This window comes from Ceratotherium simum, chromosome 15 (genome assembly GCF_057802395.1).
Source record: "Ceratotherium simum simum isolate JZ-2026a chromosome 15, ASM5780239v1, whole genome shotgun sequence".
In the NCBI taxonomy this organism is placed as follows: domain Eukaryota; kingdom Metazoa; phylum Chordata; class Mammalia; order Perissodactyla; family Rhinocerotidae; genus Ceratotherium; species Ceratotherium simum.
This window is the reverse complement of record NC_141914.1, coordinates 49402562-49421872: the sequence shown is the minus strand read 5'-3', so window position 1 is coordinate 49421872 and position 19311 is coordinate 49402562. Positions and strand designations below refer to the sequence as shown.

At 42.7% G+C, this 19311-nt stretch overlaps 1 long non-coding RNA gene across 1 annotated transcript in view; it reads left to right on the top strand.

The window, feature by feature from the left end:
- Positions 1 to 1576: 1576 nt before the first annotated feature.
- Positions 1577 to 19311, top strand: part of LOC147915204 (uncharacterized) — a 31213-nt gene continuing 13478 nt past the window's right edge. Inside the window, exons 1-2 of the long non-coding RNA XR_015554394.1 lie at positions 1577 to 1667; positions 2081 to 2197. This is a non-coding gene — a long non-coding RNA (uncharacterized LOC147915204). The remainder of the gene's footprint in view (positions 1668 to 2080; positions 2198 to 19311) is intronic.

The following is a 19311-nucleotide window of genomic DNA, read 5'->3' as shown; positions in this document are numbered from 1 at the left end:
TGGCAGTTGACTGGGTCCCAAGGACAGCTTAGCAGGCATTATCAGTGGGACAGGTGGGTCCAAGAAGAGAGCCTGGCCCTGGCATCCAGTGTGCTGGAGGAATGAATGTCCAGAAAGGAGAGAAGAAAGGTAGGTTGGAGCTAGTTCCTTAAGATTCTTGTGTGCTATACTAAATAATTATGACTTTGTCTATGGGTAATAAAGGCCCAAAGTTGGTTTTAAAGCAGTGGAATGATGGGAGTAGGATTTCTGTCTTAGGAGACAAGGAAAAAGTGTGGCTGGGACCAGCAAACCCTGGAAGCACCAAACCTCACCTCCGTCATTCACGCCTCATACCAGCCCAGGGCCTGCAGCCTGAAGTAACAGACATAGGGGATACCCCCAACCCCAACTGAGTTCCAGATCACACCCTAGGGCTTCCCAGAAAAGCAGGAGCCCCCAGTGAGTGCTGAATACCCAGTTTACCTGTGGGAAAATCCAGCTCCAGGACCACAGGGAAAAGCCCCTGACAAGTTGTTGGGAAAGAGTCAGCAGGAGGGAGTCGCTGACATTTCAGAAATCCCTTTCCCCCACTTTGTCCTTCCCAGTCTGTGTCATTAGTTTCCAGGCAGTCTCCATAGCAGAGTGCAAAGAGCACCTCGGTATGTGTGGGGGAGTGTTATCTGGCAGAGCCGTTGGGAGTCATAGGTATGTTTTGAGTCTGATACCCAAGTAAACTCCGAGTGGTCGAGGAAGAGCTTTCCCCAAAGGTTAAAAGTAATAAGACTTTCTTTGTGCCTTTGTGGTCTGACTTCATGGGCTATTATGGAGGTTGCGGGGAGAGGGGGTTTATCCATATAATTTGCATGTTAATGTTCGTTCTAAAAATATTCTCTGAGAAAGGAAAAAACATTTTAAAATATGCTTCAAGGGAACAACATTTCAATTCTTATGACCCTAGTGCCTAGCAGTAAGGAAAAAGACATCAACTCTTTTCAAATTAATTTTATTTACTACAAGCTTTCAGTTATCAAGAGTTATATTTAGAGTTTCAGTAAAACATCATATTTATATGCTTATTAAACTCAGAATAAATTAAGGAAATTCAAGAAGAGATTCTTTCAAAATTTTCCATTCTTCTGCCCCCTTCTTCAACAAACATGTCTCAACCACTTGCTGTGGGTCCCAGACTGTGCTGGGTCCTGTGGCTCCTCAACTTGCAGCACCCCAACATCTTTTCAGGAGCTGAAATAAAGTTGCAATGTGCTTATTACCAATCCTTTTCATAGTAAAAGAAAAGGAACCCATATCGCAGTGGTCAAATTCATAAGGAATTTTCTGATTTATGTGAATCGGGATATGAAATTTTTCTCTTAACGGGGAAAACAGAAAATTTGTCTTGAGGAGAATAGTATGGGCAACGAGGAGTTTGGTCTCCCTCCTCTGAAACTTGTCTGAAAGGGTGAGCTCCTGGGCGTTTCTGCAGGGTGGCTTGAGAGAAACCACTGTTACCTGCTGAGTCACCCTCCCCACATCCTGGCCCGCCTGCCTACTCCCTGGGGGTGTCTGCCCTTTCAGCAATGGCCACACTTGCTCAGGGAAGGATGAGATCACCATTACCACCTGCATGAGTTTCAGGGATGGCCAGAGAATGGCCTCCTCAGATGAACTGGGTCCACCCTCAGGAGGTAGGAAGACGACTCTTTCCTGTGCACTTACCCTAGCCCTTTAGGCAAATAATGAGTATAACTTGGAGGCTCTTCACAGTTCTCTTCACAATTTCCATTCCCTTAATGTCTTACAAAAAGAGAGCTTTTCATGTCTCTTTCTATATATAACTCTGGGGGCGGGGAGCAGTGTTAACGCATGAAGCTTTAACGACAACAATAAAAAATACACTGAGAGTGAAAACTACTGGAAGACATAGGTCAGGAAATCTGGATTCTGGGTTTAGTTTTCACCTTCCTGTGTGACCTGAGGAACATCAGTTGACCTCTGTGAAGTGTCCTTCTTCATGGGGATGTTTCATTAATCCATAGGCACGTGCTAATTGATATGTGTAATGAAAAGAGAAGGATGACCTAAAATGTTTTTTTGGTAGCAGATACAGAAATGGAGTGGCGAAAAGGCAGAAGTCGGGGGCAGAAGGGAGTGAGGTCATGAACCAGTGTATACAAGAGTATGGACAATAAAAGAAGCTGTGAACACAGAACCAAAGGTAGGAACCCCAAAACAGTTTTGCCCCAGCTTTATCCAGAAACGGGATAAGCAATCTTCTGCTGTTGGATCAAAGCATGATAAGAAAACAAAGCATTTTTGGACAGAAAAGAATTTAAAAAAGAAAAAGGACCCACCAAGATGGCATAATAGCATCTTTTTTTGAAGCCATATTGATACATGCCCACTCAAATAAATTGACTCGTCCATCTTGGCAGGTTCATCTGATGAGAACACATGCCAACCCAAAGTCCACACTAACCCATAGGGCCCTTTAACTAAAGATATATATGTATGTAGGATTTTCTTCCCAAGAAGCACTGAGAAGTGACGAGTTTGTTTTTCTTCTTCCCTGTTTCAGAGCAATGTGCAACATTGCTCAGCAATGTTCTGAGAAATGTGCACGTCAAATATGACAGTGACAGACATTCAAATCAATACACACTGATTGGACACTTTTTAGGTTTTAGGCATCACTTGGTGATACAAAGAAAAATAAGACACAGGCCCTGCCCTATGTCAGAAAGAGGCAGACGTGTAAACAAATAAATTACAACACAGCATCCTAAATACCACGATGCTCTAGGGCAAGGGCAAGAAAGAGAAGGAAGTGATCAACTCTTTCCGGGAAGGCTTCGGAGGGTGACAAAAGCTGAGGGAGGTGAGATGGTATTATACAAACTCTTGAATTATTTATGGAAGTGTTGTTTTTTAAAACAGAGGGAGAGGAGGGTTTCATGATCAAATCATTTAAACAGGCCCTTTACTACAAGATTTTCTTTTACTATTAGAAGGGTGATCTTAAGCCAGTTTGTTAATCTCTCCATACCCCCCTTTGCCTTACCTATAAACTGGTGATAGTAAAACACACTTTATATGATGATAGTGATAATTGTAAGACATATCTATATCCATAGATAGAAATAGACACATGTCCCTCTAATAAGTGGTAGTGCCTATGCCCACACCCCGGGAGACACCAGTAACATAATAATTAGGGCTTCTGTGTGATAAAAGAGCAGTAAAAAACAAAAGATGACAAAGATTTCCCTGACAGTGAAGTGGTGTCTTGAATCCTCTCATTTCCCAGAAAGAAAGAGGAAATCAGTAGAGAGAAAAGAACATCTTTGTAGCATACAACAATTGGAAAAGACATGTTAATAAGTATGTGTTGATGAATTCCAAATAGTCTTCTTCAAGATCAAATTCAAAGACGAAATCAATAAGGGCCTCCGTTTGTGTGATAGGATCAGTAGGTGACTGGGGATAAACAAATGACACTTTGCAGGGTTTTAGATGCTAGGTATGATGTAAGCTTGAAGAATGGGTAAGCTTGAAGAATGGGACAAATAATTTTTTATTTTGTAAGACCCTGAATGGAAAAATGAGAACTGTTGGCTGCGCTTTGTGGAAATACTCAAGTAAACTAAGGATAAAATTCCACCAAATCTTTAGAAATGAAATGTTGTTGGTGCTAATAGGACAGCATGGGCCTGCTCCAAAAGAGAGATTTATTGAAAGCTTCCATTTATTGAAAGCCTAACAGTTGGAGCAATGACTTTGGGGTCAGATATGCCCAGGAGGTCAAATCCCAGCTTTCACTCCTATAGGGCATGATTTTGGATAATTTATTCTCTCTGCCTGTGCCCTCATCTGTAAAACGGAAATAATAAAACCGACTTCACGGAAGATCACATAAGGATTTAATGATCTCGCATATGTAAAGCACTCAGCATAGTACCTAGCACCCACAAAAGCTCAAAAATTAGCTAACAACATGGATGAACTTTGAAAAAATTACGCTAACTAAAACAAAGCAGCCATAAAAGGCTATATATTGTATGATTCCATTGATACAAGATGTCCAGAATAAGGAAACCCATAGAGACAGAAAGTAGTGGTAGTCAGGGACTGGGGGGAGATGGGAGTAGAAAGTGATTGCTAATGGGTACAGAGTTTCTTTTTTGGGGTGACGGGAATGTTCTGGAATTAGTCAGTGATGATGGTTGCATAACACTGTAGGTGTACTAAAAACTATTGAATTTTACACATAAAAATGGTGAATGTTACGTAATGTGAATTATTTCTCAATCAAAAAAATTTTGAGGTGGGCCTTCAAAGATATGTAGGGATAGGCCAGGCAAAGCTGGGGCAATGGGGGCACCTAGGCTGAGGGAACACCTAGGGTCAGTATTCAAAAGCTATAACAAATAAGGTTTATTCAAAAAATGGTAAGAATCTGGTGAGGATAGAGCCCTATCGCTGGGCTACTCCAAGTGCCGTCAGTGAACTGTGAATCTTTTGTTACATTCTGTGACGACGTAAGAAAGGAAATTAAGAACAGGCTGTAGAAACATTAGCAACTTGACATGGTCAGTGGCCTCCACTCCTTGGACAAGATATAGAGCAGGTGTAGAGTTCATGTGGTGGGTGGCGTGTCGCCCAGGCTGCACCCTAGTCCTGCACAGTAGGACCACATATCTGACCTTGACAGGAAATGAAAACAGCTGGCTCTTTCTTCCCTTTGTCTAGTTTGAGAAGCATTGTCACGTGGGATACATTATAAGGAGTAACAGGCTGGAGAAATAGGTTGGAAACAGAGGGTGAAGGGCCTTATGAGTAAAATAGTTTGGATCACCTCTGTATCCAGAATTCTTCAACCATTGTTGTGCGTAGTTATGCGCCATAATTGTGACATTGTGGCTCTTCTGAGCATGGATTATCTTTTAGTAGTAGAGAAAACAGAGTAATCAGGCAATTGCAGGAGAAAGAAAAATCTTTAAAAACAAAACAAAACAAAAATCCCTGGGAAACAAGTAAGGGTGTATCTATTTCATCTTGGGAATCAGCAAAAAGTAGATGAAACAATCAAAAGGGGTTAAAAGAGACACACAGCACACTAACCAACGCTCAAAGGTTTGTTTATATTTATTGAAAAAGAGAAACCAGAATAAGCCATCCCAGGAAGAGGAGCTGCATTGAGAGCTAGGTTAGTGGTAGAGAGACAAACGAGGCAGGCAGGGGAGCCAGAGGAAATCTCCCAGCTCACTCTCTCCCGCAAAGGAAAGAGCAAAGCCAGCCAGCTCCACGTGTGGGAAAACACTCAACGGCTCAGAAGAAGAGCCCTATATTGATTCCAGACATTGTTATTCCTGCATGCAGGGGGGACGAGGAAAAGAAAGGAAATGAAGGTATTGACAGAAGAACCAGCTTCTACTTTCTCAAATGTCTTGGATGTCACCATGAAGCAACCACGAGCCTTCCCCTGTTGTCACATGTTGACTCATTCTTCCCCTAGCCAAGGCCATTTCTTTAATGTCGAGTTTCGTTCAAGTTGATGCGATTTTGTTTCAGAGTCCGGGGCAGTGCTAATGTAAATGCTTGTTTGTCCAGGGTTGTGCAGAATGAAGGAAGTTCATGCTCTGCACAAGTAAAGCAATGTGTCATGTCATATTGCCAAAAGGTTGCATCATTTCCAAACTTTCCGGAAGACTGGAGGGATGAGAGGTCATCTATGTTTATTTTGTGAAGTTTGGCCTACCAGGAAATGTGTGGGTACAAGAGATATTTTAGGCCCCTGAGACTCACTTTAGACGCTTAATCCAGCAGCATGTGCTATAAGCTTCAGTCTCAAACTAAAGCTTCGAGAAGAGTGGCAAGTTGTGAAATATGCAAGGTTTTTGGCTGCACTAACAGAGCCACGTATAAAATCGTATTGCCAAACAGTGACTAGAACCAGATGACAAAGACTGAAAACACACACCATGTACTGACTTTCTCTATAAAATACTCATTACAACCCAATCCAGTAATATTCATTTCTAGGAGAATTGCATAATCACTCACCAATCCATACTAATTAAGGTTGTAAATTGACCCTGAAAGAAGATTTTTAAACAGAATTTTGCATGTCAGATTTCTTTAAGAATATTTTGGAATTACTTCGACAAGGAAGAATAAATGTTTCAAAGATTTACCATACAGTTTAACAGATGTGATCATTAAGGGCCCACCGGCAACCTTACCGAAGCCTCCTCGTGGACATTTCATTTGTGGTCTTCACATCCTCCATAATGCAGAAGATAACAGTATCCCTTCCCTGGAAGAAACTGCTTTTCTCTACTTTTTCATGTAGTTCTAGGGGGCTGCCAAGCAAAATATCACACACATACCTCCAACACACACACCTCCCTTCCTACCCCCATCAAACACACAGAGCATAGGAGAAATCCAGAAACAGGAGATAACGACACTAACACACAGAAGAAGGCAATTGCCAAGAGATGGAAACAGAGGCCAATTCTATCCCTGGAACGGACAGGAGTGAGTTGATATATCACCCCTACTCTTTAAGCTATTTGAGTTGAGTTTCCGTTACTTGCAACCAAAAGAATTTTAACACCAAACCCCCAAATTTTCACCTCCCTAGTACACAGTACTCCTCATTGCTCTATTCTGGAGTGGGGGGAGGGCAGTCTGGAATAGCACAATGGAAAATACTGTCTAGGCAACTGGAACGGTGTCTATGTGACGGTCACTTCTTGTACATAAGCAACATGTGAGTGATGCCCCTGGAGTTGTGCAGTGTGATGTATGGAGGGGATCATAAACTCTCCTTGCCGTACCCATCAGCACAATCAATTTCTCCATGCATCTAGTGCTCCTTAGGCTTGGGTAACCCAGCTTCTGCTAGAACTTGCTGCCTGGCACTGCTGTTCCTACCACCACCACTCCCATTTTTCTTGAAATGCCTGTGAGAGAAAATTCCTCCACTATCTCCTTTCCCTGGATCCTCACGATGCAGGTACCACCTTCTCCACAGAGAATCTTTTAGCTCAACCTCCTCAGGTACAACAAAGCCACTTCTCACAGCAGATGGGAGCCCATTATTTCTACCTAATTCCCAGCTTCATAATTCTTGCTCCTAGAAACCCTTGTAGTCTCCACTTTCCTAGAGGCTACAAATTCACTTCTCAAAAATCAATCTCAACTCACGTGTCCTTCAATCGTTTTCAGTTCTCTGATGCCGTTCCTTCTTTGACCTGCCCTCTCCTTCCATATCAGATTTAAAAATCCATCCTTCCTCTCTGCTTTTAATATAATAGTAACTCAGAAAATGTACTGTCTCTTTTTAAAAAATAGTTTAAATCTTGGAAGCAGTATTTATTAAACTAGAGAGTGTCTTTACATGTAGGAATTTGCAGCCAACCAAGCCCTAAATTCTTTTCTTACTGATTGCAGATAAATCTCCAATTCACTGTACACACCGCCAAGCGTCCTGATAATTTATCAATGGAAGAGGGAAGAGGGGGCTGGCCTGGTGGCATACTGGTTAAGTTCATGTGCACTCTGTTTGGCAGCCTGGGGTTCACAGGTTTGGATCCACCTGTGGACCTACACACTGCTCATCAAGCCATGCTGCAGCAGCGTCCCACATACAAAATAGAGGAAGATTGGCACAGATGTTAGCTCAGCGACAATCTCCCTCACCAAAAAAAAAAAAAGAAGAAGAAGGAAGAGGACTCATCCCTTGAAAACACTCTTGTAAAAAATACAAGACAAACTTCATTGCCAAACCTCTGACCAAAAAATGTAAATAGAACAAAGCAACAAATGGACAATGAAAACAAAAAAAGAGTTGTAAAGAAAGAGTCATCTCTTAAAGACTCACAGCACAAGTGCAAAGGGAAGTAAGTGGATACGTGGGAAACTGGTCTAGGTGTGTGTTAAAGATTCTTCCAGGACCAAGCTGGAAACTCTCCTCACAGCGTCTCCGCGCTTCTGCCTCCCACCTGTTCTGCATCCGTGGTTTGTCAAGTCATATCAATTCTATTTCCACGCTAGTCATTCGTTAATTCAACACATGTTTATTGAGTCCCTGCTGTTAGCCAGGAACCACTATAGGCACCAGGGAGGCAGCAAAGAAAGAGAGAGCCAGGGTCGCTGTTCACAGAGAGTTTATAGTTTAGTGAGGGAGAAAGATCATAACCACATGAACATGTGAACATGGTGGTTTCAAATTGTGACAGGTGCCACAAAGACAGTAAAACAGGATCATCGGGTATCTTGATCCAATCTTTTATAAATTCCTGCAGCTACTGCTATACTTATGATCCTCATTCCTTCTTGGCTGGCTGATTACAATCACTTCCTACTGGTCTTCTGATTGCCTGCCTGCTGTCTGATACATAGCCAGTCATGTAATTTCTCACCTCAAAAATCTCAAAATGTGTCACAGTGCCAGCCACATGAAATACCAACCCTCACCCTGCCACTGAAGACCCTCCTGTTGTGATCCCAAGCCCCCTTCTAGGCCCATCTTCCACCACGCCCCTTGCACATTCTGCGTTCTGGCAAACTGGACAACTCACGGGGCCCAGACACCCCACAGGCTTTCTTGGCTCCCTCTCCTGCCCCACAAACTCTGTGCGGTTCTGTATGGCTCATCTCAGAGGTCATCTGATGTTCTTCTGCCTTTCTGCACCAAAATACAAGTATATCTTTTCCTTCTTTGGGCCCCCAAAAGACTTTATTTGTATTTGTCTACTGGACTTTATCTTACACTACCTTATTTTAGAGTTACTGCTGCCCCATCTAATCACTCCTGAGAACACAGCCCGTGGCTTCATAATTTCTGGATTCCTATTGCCTGTCACTTTGCTTGATAAACAGTAGCTTCTCATAATATTTATTACGAAAATGATTTAGAATAAATTGAGTGACTAACAATAACTTTTGATGGTATGAATTTTTCCATCATGGCTGCACCTAAAGTCCCTCTAGATTGAAGTTAAGCGATGCATTTTGCTAAACGTGAGTCTTACAACATTACAACACTTATTCTTAATGTGCAAAAATACTTTCATTGGAGTGGTGACTCAAGCTAGGAAAAGAACAGAAGCTAATATTGTTGAGCACCTACCGTGTGTCAGATAGTATGCTAGACACTGCATATGTGTCATCTCTCATCCAAGCAAGGAGACCACCTGCACCACAAAAAGCAGGCATCTAGGTATATAAATTTATTTTTCAAAATTCAGGACAATTTCATCTAACAAACTATATATTTATTTGTTATTTTTTTATATTGTCCATCTTTCCCTGTTTCCTTCCTTAACTAGAGCAGACATTCATCTCTCTCTTTCTTCTTTTTTTTTTCCACCACTGTATTCCCAGCACCTAGAATAATGGTGGGGTGACAGAGTAGGCGCTCAAAAAATATTTAATGATCAGATGATTTTAACCTTAATATTTTCTTTTCATATCCCTGCAAATTATATCCTAGCAGGTCTTGCAGTTGACCTTTGAGAACAAAATGACCATTTCGAACATTTGCATGTGAAGATCACATTCCGCTCTGCTGTAAATAAAACTCAAACATTTCTCCCAAGTGACCCCGCTTCACAGGTGTACATCCTGAGAACCAGAAACATCTGGGTGAAGAAGGAGGGGGGAAAACCTGCAATGTTCCAACCCCACAAAATGCTGTTTAAAAGACAAAATGAGAGAAAGCTTTAGGAACAGCCGAAGCCTTTTGCAAAAAGAACTCCCTTGTGGAATGATGGAAAAATTTGGAACAGAGGTTTCCCTGGGGCTGGAAGTGTTATTGGTCTCCAGGATCATCTGAACCAGCAGCACTGCCTGAGCGAGTGTGGGTTCCAAGCTCAGCCTGCCAAATCCAGGATTTCTCCTCCCCAGTTCTGAAGACAAACCAGAGAGAAATTAAATCTGTCGGAGATCTGAGGTGCAAGGGAAAGTACATGTGGCTACAACTAAGAGGAGTCATTTCTATTTATTTTTTAATACCAAGCTGTTCTTTGGTTGGTGTTCCTTAAATTCTTGCATAATAGTGTTTCATTTACTTATGTGTGGGTGTTACTAGCAACTGTACACTCTTCTCTTCAATAAATAAGGTGGGTGGGACACTGTCATTAGAAAATATATTGATTTGCCTTTTTTTTAACTTTCAGGACAAATAATAAGCCTGTTTGTTTCAAGATATCCACCTAAACAAACATTAAAAATTCTAAACAGTAAATATTTCTTAAACTTCAGCCTAGGAAACTGCTGCATTTTTTTAGAGTATTTTCTCCTCTTCCATTTGAGTTTTTACTTCATTTCCACCTGAACTGTGAACAGAAAATAATTATTTCTCCCATCCTGACCTATCCTTTGCTTTTAATATTCTTTGAAATGGTAACACCAAGGTCTGCAGTGGCGACTCTAGGGGGCAGGTGCTTACCCCTTGCCAAAGGAGATAAAGGGTGAGGATAAAGGAACCTCCGGCTTTCTGGCCCCAACACATGATGCAAGGAGGAAAATATCTTTGATTCTTTATCCCCTTTAAATTCATCTCTTAGTTCCCTAATATTCCCATCACCTGAAGTTCAAATTCAACCAATATTTATGTCTCCATCATACATCATTTATGTGACACATATTAATAGAGTGATTTATTCCTTTATTTAATAGCTATATATTGAGCTCCTAATATGCACCCGGCACTGTCTAGACTCTAGGGTTAAAACCACAGAGAAGGGGGCCAGCCAGGTGGCCTAGTGGTTTAGTTGATGCATTCTGCTTTGGCAGCCCGGGGTTCCCCAGTTTGGATCCTGGGTGCGGACCTACACACTGCTCATCAAGCCAGGCTGAGGTGGCATCCCACATAGAAGAACTAGAAGGACCCACAACTAGGATATACAACTACGTACTGGGGCTTTGGGGAGAAAAAAGAAAAAGAGGAAGATTGGCAACAGATTAGCTCAGGGCCAGTCTTCCTCAAAAACAAAACAAAATGAAAACCATAGAGAAGAAAGGTTCTCTTCCCTAAAGTCTAAGGGTGGAGGGACAATTAAAGCATGTTTGGTGCTGTGATAGAGGCAAACACAGGGTAACATGATAGAAGATGGGAGGAACATCTAACTGTGTTACAAGAAGGCCACAGAAGGCATTATGGAAAAAGTGATGAATAGGAGTTAACCCACAAAGAGAGAAAGAGTAGGGGAAAGCATTTGCAAAAGTCCAGAGGCAAGATGCAGCAAGCGACTTTACAGAACTATGGATAGCTCAGAGTAGTGGAAGCATAAGTTGTGGTGGCCGTGGTAAGACCAGACCATGAAAAGGCTTTATATGCTGTGGACAAGAGGGAATTTTAAGCAGGGTTGAGGGAAGAGACATGATTCGAGAGCCAGAAAGATTATTGTGGGTTCAATGTGAAAACTGGAAACCAAGAGACCTGTTGGGAGGCTATGGTGGTAATTTGAGGAGAAAAGGTTACCCAGACTCAGCTGGGGGCAGTGCAAATGGAGATGAGCTCTCAGAGATGAGAAATGTTTGGGGGAGGTAGAATGTTCAGGGTCTGGCTACTGATTGGGTGTAGAGTCAGGGAGAAGGAAGAGTCAAAGATGGAGAAGGAGCAGGTTTTACTGGGGAAATGAAGCGAAGAACACAGTTGTGGCCTGATTGAGTGGAGATGCCTGTAGACATCCAGGTATAAACATCCAGAAGACTTTTTGAAATATAGGTCGGAAGCTCAGGCAAGCCTTCTGGGCCATTGGCATGGTTTCAAGGGTCATTAGCATGTAAATATTCATTGTCGCTATGAGAATGGATGAGATCACCTAGGGAGAGTATGTACTGAGAGAAGGAAGGAGAACCAAGTCAGCGAGTTGAGGACACTAAGCTATAGAGAAGGCAGAGGAAAGGGTGTCAAAAAGGAGACTGCAGCTAGAGAATGAGGAGGAAAATAAGGAGAATGTGGTTGAATAGAAGGCAAGGGAAAAGCATGTTCCAACAGAGAAGGGAGTGATGTACAGTGTCAATTGCTGAGAGGTCAAATCAGATAAGAAATGAGAATGTTCATGAGATTTAGCAATAAGGAGGCAGTTTGTGACCTGGGTGAGAGCCGTTTCTGAGGAGAGGCGTGGGCAGAAACTGGCTCAGTTGAGAAGGAAGGGAGTGAGGAAGCTGCAGAGAATGTGAACAGTTATTTCAAGAACTTGGGCTGTGAGGAAGAGGAGAGGGATAGGAGAAAAGTGGGGGGCAGGGGAGGGAAGGCCAGAGTTGGAGGGAGGATTGGTTTTTTTAAATGAAAGAGACTTGAGGATATTTAAATGGGAAGGATCCAGTGAAAATGTCGATGTTGAAATATAGAAGAGCGGATAAGTGGAGGGAAGTGCCTGAGGCGGCCCAAGGTGATGAGAGCCTAGGTACAGGTAGAGGGGTTAGTCTTAGGGGAAGGTGGGCACAGGTGTAGTGACAGGTGAGGTGGTGGGAGGGAAGGCAGGAAAGTGTAGGCATTCTCAACCGCAGCTTCTATTTTTTTGTGAAGTAGCAGGCAAGGTCATCTGAGGGTTAGGGTGAGGTAGAAGTATGAAGAAGCGAAGAAGAAGGTTCAAGGTGAATGGAGGAAAAGGCTTAGAATAGATGCCATGAAGGTTGAAGGAACACGGCTGACTAGGGAAGCAGGAGTTCCCGGACAGTGATGATGGCCTCAGTGGTGTGGGAGTGAATTTGGAGGTCACCCTTCTGGAAAGTTGGATGATTGTCCCCAGCAGTGCCCCCCAGCCAAGAGCACAAAGAAGGTAGACGACTGTGAGTAGAAGAGTTTTGCCTGAACGTTTTGATGGAAAGACAGCTTGAGAATGTTGCAGGGGAGGTTCAGGAGTGAGCTGGGTTTCCAGGAAGTGAAGGCAGTTGAGAGAGAAGTGGAGGGTGGGTGTGATCACCTTCCCAAAGGAAAGTGGAAACTTTCAGGAGGAGAGAAACAGTGGAGTTTGGTCAGGGAAAAGGAAACCCAGAACGGAGGAGTGAAACGGGAGAAAGTAGTTGTCCCAAGAGAGTTACACCTTGGCTAGTGACTAGGGAAGGCAACAGGATAATAGAAATAGCGGGCGTAGGACAACCAAATATCTCCCCAAAATAAAGCCCAGTAGTCATCTTGTAGCTGGGAAAAGCGCAGGCCTCTGTGAAGGAGAGAAGCGAGGCTTGCACTGAGTGTCCTTTTGAGGGAATCCTGGCCCATTCCGTAGGCCTGTGGGGATTAGCCGGTTCCTGCGGCTCTCCAGCTGGAAACCGCAGCAGCCTCTGGGGTCTGGGGCACTTGAGTGTCTCTGAAGGAGTGAGCCCATGCATGGTTTAAGGGTGTCTCGTTCTCTTTGACTTATTGAGCTCTCACCTCGTGAGGTGACTAGTGTTACCTCCCATTCACAGAGGAGGCTCATAGAGTATAGTAACTTGCTCCAGGCCCTCGGCTAACAAATGGTAAAAGCCTGATTAAGTGCACATTTTCTGACTCCAATTTCAAACTATAGTCCTCAGTGTGATGGGACTATCAATCCCTTAGTCACCTCAAGCCACACAGGGAAACATGTTGCCAGTGCAACAGTTGTAATATTTTTGAAAATAATGAACTGATGAATTTTTCCTCGAATTAACTCCCAGATTGTAGGTCCTTCTGACTCACATACTAGATAGGCTGTCAACTGGGGGTGAATACTGCCCATCTAGGAAATGTTGCAGGGGGACTTTTGATTGTCACAGTGATTGTGAAGTGCTGCTGGCATTTAGTGAGCGAAGGTCAGGGATATTAAACATCCAACAATGCCTGGGACAGTCCTCCCCAGCCAAGAATTGTCCTGCCCCACATGGCAGTGCTGCTCCCGTTGAGGAACACTGGCAGAACAATGTGGTAGCCAGCCTCCAAGATGGCCTGAGTTGATCCCTATGTCTTGGTACTTATACCCTTGTCTCGTCCCTCCCACATTGTGCTAGGTTGGTCTGTGTGACTGATAGAATATGGTAGAAGTGACAGTACGTCATTCTTGAGATGAGGAGGTTATAAAAGATTACAGCTCCTCTCTTGGTCGCTGTCTCTCTTGGATCACTTGCTCTGGGGGAAGCCATGTCATGAGCAACCCTATAGAAAGGCCCACCAGTGAGGAACTGAAGCCGCCTTCCAGCAGCCACATGATTGAGCTTGGAAATGAATCCTCTAGTCCCAGCCAGGTATGCAGAGACTGTAGTCCTGAGTGACAGCCTGACTGCACCCCACCCAGCTAAGCTACTTTTAGATTCCTGACCCCCAGAAACTGTGTGAGATTATAACCTGTTGTTTTAAGTTGCTAAATTTTGCGGGTAATTTAGTTTATAGCAAGACTAGACTTGATAGCCAGACATGATAGACTCAGTCCATGCAGCTCTAACATGAGCCATGGGAATGATGACTTAGGATATGACGTAAAGGAAGTTCATTTCTACCTAAAGAGAAAGGGGAAGTGGGGGCTCTTCGGGGAAGAGGTGAGAGATAAGAAAAGGAGAAGAAAAGGAAGCATTCAGATGTTTGGGTCCTACCTTCTGCCTCGAGGGCCACTCTAAGTGGTTGTGCAGTTTGTTTGCTGCACACAGGTGTATGGCCAATGAGCCAAATAGGGATGGCTATCCAGGCCTTGTTCTACTCTCTAAGCTTTGCAGCCTGGCTCAAGGGTATATCCACCTGAGCAATGTCATTTTCTAATTTTCACAAAGGATCTATATGAGCTAGCAGCCACCCTGTCCACTTTTGGATCAAAATAATGAGAAGCAGGGAGATGGAGACAATCAGACTTGTTTAGAGGTTTTCCAGAGCAGGGGACATTTCCTAACTTCTCTGGATACACATTGTGGCAATTTCATATCCCTCACAGGAATCCCAGCTTTAGCATGGCACCGTCCTGATTGGAAATGGCTGAGGGACAGGTCCAAGTGGAGAGAAGGCCAGAGAAGTGTCCCCCAAGGCCTCGCATGGCCTCCAAGTTGGAGTAGAAGGGATCCTGAAGTTCCCACACGGCCCTTGTTGGGGATGGTTGAGTGGAGAGCCAGTGGGCCTGCCATGGGGTTGCTGAGGCATTGGGTAAAAGTGAACTTTCCCAACCGTGTCAGCTCTGGCTGCAACCAGACGATCTGTGGAACCAGCAATAGTCTAGGTCTTGGCTGACTCCAGAGAATGACTATGACTTTCACAACCATGTATTTCAGCAGCAGATGTCAGCAGGGTTCCCCATAACCAGGAGTGATAAGGGACATTGTCCTGGAAGCCATCAGGGCCTATTTTAATCCAACAGCTCTAGGACAGCTCAAGGACTAGTACCCCCTCTCCCAGCCCTACCTCCAGGACCATTAAGAGAAGAAGAACCGGGTGGGGAGAGGGTACCCAGAAACACTGAGTACTTATCTAAAATAAACAAAATGCCCCAAAAGTCTGTTTTAAACTGAAAGTATTAAAATCTTTTTCACTGACAAGTTTATGGCCCACCGTAGCTGCTCATGGAATAGACTAGAGAGCTATAGGAAATAATTTATAGAGAAATTTGTTAAAGCTGTTTTTTTTTGCACTTTCCAATCTGTAAGGGACTACATTTTTGCCCCCACTGAACCATCAGTGTAGTAATTATAGCAATTGCCTGATTCGTTTCCCCCTGAAATTAAAAAAAAAAAGGGAAACACTAAATGCAAATACACCATTCATTCGCCTTTAAATCAAACCCCCAGTGCATTCAGTCACTCCAAAGCATATTATCTAAATGTCAATATGAATGACATTGTATATTCTAAACGTCAAATAACTTGACCTTTGACTATTGTGGATCTTTAGAAAAATTATTGTTTCTTAATAAAATGTAGAAGGATCTCAAAGACTAATAAATATACCTAAGGTGGTGGGAGTCAAGGCCCTAGGTGCCTACAAAATTGTTTTCCTTTCCATAGTAGAATGCAAAAAAGAAGAGGGAGGAAGAAGAGAAAAACTGGGGAGGAGAATACCCCACTTCTTAGCATTTATCTTCATTTTTATTTTGCCACCTCATTCTCCATTTATGTGTTATATTTTCCTACATTATCTTTTTTTGTGTGTGAGGAAGATCAGCCCTGAGCTAACATCCATGCTAATCCTCCTCTTTTTGCTGAGGAAGACCAGCTCTGAGCTAACACCTATTGCCAATCCTCCTCCTTATTTTTCTCCCCCCAAAGCCCCAGTAGATAGTTGTATGTCATAGTTGTACATCCTTATAGTTGCTGTACGTGGGACATGGCCTCAGCATGGCCGGAGAAGCGGTGCATTGGTACGCGCCCGGGATCCGAACCCGGGCCGCCAGTAGAGAAGTGCGTGCACTTACCCGCTAAGCCACGGGGCCGGCCCCTTCCTACTTTATCTTAAAGCCAAGAAATAACCTTTCTCAAGCTGAAGGCAACAGACTGTCAAGATTTTCAAGCTGTTCTTGGTGCTAACTCTTTAGAAAAAGGGGGAGGTATTGTAGTGGGCCAATGAACAACCAAAGAAAAATAAATCTGTGGATGTGTAGGGACCTAGCGAGACCCCCAAAGTTTGAATAATCCATCTTGCTACTGGACTGGGAGTCACAATATGAGGATGTGAACCCCAGTTCTGCCCTTTACTTCATTTGTGACCTTATAGGAGTTCTTGAACTACTTTGAATTCTCAGCTTTCTCATTCAAAAGATGGAAATTCTAATGTTAATATTCCCACATCACCAAGTTGCTGTGACAATCAATGAGATAACATATATGAGACTCACACTATTTGAGGGTAATGTCCCAAACCACCACTCATATCACACAGAAAGTGTTACAGTGCTATGCAGCTTACATATAAAGCAAGAAATAATCTTCCTGCCCCCACACCCTGCCATCTACCTCCTCAGCAAAACAAAGAAACTGAAGCTTCAGAGAATGAAGTTGCCACGAGCCTCCAAATGGTGCACAAATTAGCAACCAGCGGCTGTTCCCAGAGTTAACAAGTAGATACTAAGGATTCTATGTCATCAGTAACAGAGCCCTGAAGCAAACACAGACACCCCAGGATAGGACAGATGACAGGAGAGAATACAGGCCAGACCTCCACTAGCTGAGGCTTATCAACAGTTCCTTAATGAGAAGGAACTGAAGGTGATAACAAAAGTTTTGTTATAAAACCCTGTTACCTTTAGACTCTTGCTGCTCAAAGTGTGATCCGCGTACCAGCCACAGCAGCATCACCTGGGAGCTTGTTGGAAATGTAGCATCTCAAGCTCTGCCTCAAACATACTCACCAGAACGTGCATTTTAACAAGAGCCCTGGGTGAATCGTTTGCACATTACAGTTTGAGAAGCGCTATTTTGGAGTTCATTGAACAGTAGCATGTAAGATAAAGCATATGGAGTTCTTAAAGTGTGCTTCGAGTGTTTATAAGATTTCTAGTTAAAGAACCCCTCTGGTACTGTCACACATAGAAATCTCATCCAGGTGAATTCTACCTGGCCATTACTGTCGAGATTTTGATATGCAGATGAGCGGAAACAGATAAGCAGCACCGTTTGGAGATTTACGTCTTAATGAATGCCTGTCCGTGTCTGGGGGATGCTGCATGCTACAGGAGCACCTAGTAAGTTCCCTAGAAAGAATTTAGTATTAGCCTATTGAGCAGTCATCCCAAAATCACTTAGTGGGCACGTACTATGGGCAGGGCTCTAAGATGAATACCCAAACGTAGAGTAAGTAACTTTCTTTTCAACTTAAACTACAACTCCCCGTAAAAGTCAAGATCTACACATAATTGAAAGGCTTTTAAATTAAGAAAATTTAAAGAATTTTACTCTTCTGTTTTTAAAACTGTTAGAAAAATAAAATTTTTATAGGAAAAATATTAGAAACCATAAGATATACACTTGAAATACACTTTCTGGTCAGTTCACGTGAACAATCTGGGATCAGGAAAGGAAGAAAAATACACAAAACAAGGAAGAGGCAGGGAGACTCAAAGAAAGCAGAGGAAGGATGAGACAGGGAGAGATGAACAGGAGAGAGAGAGAGAGAGAGAGATAGGGCGAGTCAGGCAGACACAGCTGCAATGGTGTGTAAGGTATTAGGCAAGTTAGAGCTGCTTCTGCCGCACCTGATATTCTTCTGAGTTCATGGTACGAGATCATATCTCATCACTTCCCTTTGTAAAATTCTGTACCACTTAACCATCCATGGCTGTTCTTACCAAATATTGTTGGCTCTAAAATTGAGGGGCTGCAGCAGCTCTTTTGTACTTAGACGTACTCAGGTATCACCTCCAATTGTTAAGAGAAGGATTAATTAATTATCAATAGGATAATTTGTGGAGATCTAATATTTATTGTGCTCTGAAAGATCTGCTGCAAGGACCCTGCCATCTAACCGTTAGTCATCAAAGCAATGACATAATTAAACTGGATCTGCACACTACAACACCAGTCATCTATTCTTTTCCACAAGATTTCCAGGAATAGAGATGATGTCTCAGTAAATTAATAAAAAATTGACAGTTAAGGTATTCATCAGAAATCTAAAATTTATTTTAATAAAAGACCACATCAAGGTGTCTGAAGTGAAAAATAGTGGTGCCCTGTGGTTTTTTTACTCCATGAGCATAAAAAAAAATCTTACCTTTTTTTCCTCTTTTAAGGTAGAAATTCTTATTGTCTAGAATCTTCTCAAGGCTTACAGCGCTCCTAGGATGAAGTGGCACACGAAAGATTGGCGAATAAACTTACGTTACATTCATTCCAACAATAATGTGCAAGAAAGTAAAGAGACCAGCGAATTCATAAATATAGAGCAATTTGAGATTTTCCATCAAGTTATTCTGGAATTGCCAAGTATCTTGTTCATGACAAATCAGGAATTGAAATGTTGGTGGTCATGTTCACCACCACACAGAAAACACAGAGTGAAAGGCTTTCACGTTTCAAATAAAATACGCAGAGAAACAGGATTCATCTTGCTGAGGCTCTATAGGCAAAATTATTTAGTTGGTTGTGAATGGAAATAAAATACGCCATAGAGAACAGGAAACATAGCTTTATAAGGAGATGGGATGCTTTTTAAAAGATGAACCTGCGATGCCACGACAATGACATAAAAGTTGAAGTGTGATTTCCTAATCCTTATCACATTTTAACTGTCTCTGAAACTAAAGTAATGGAAAAACTATATTTGTATGTATAAAGTGACTATAAATTATCCATTCATTACAAAACATTTTGTCCCTTATCTATTTAGATACAATTATAGCCTTGCTCTCCAGCATTTTAGAAAACAGGATGTTGGTTAATAAA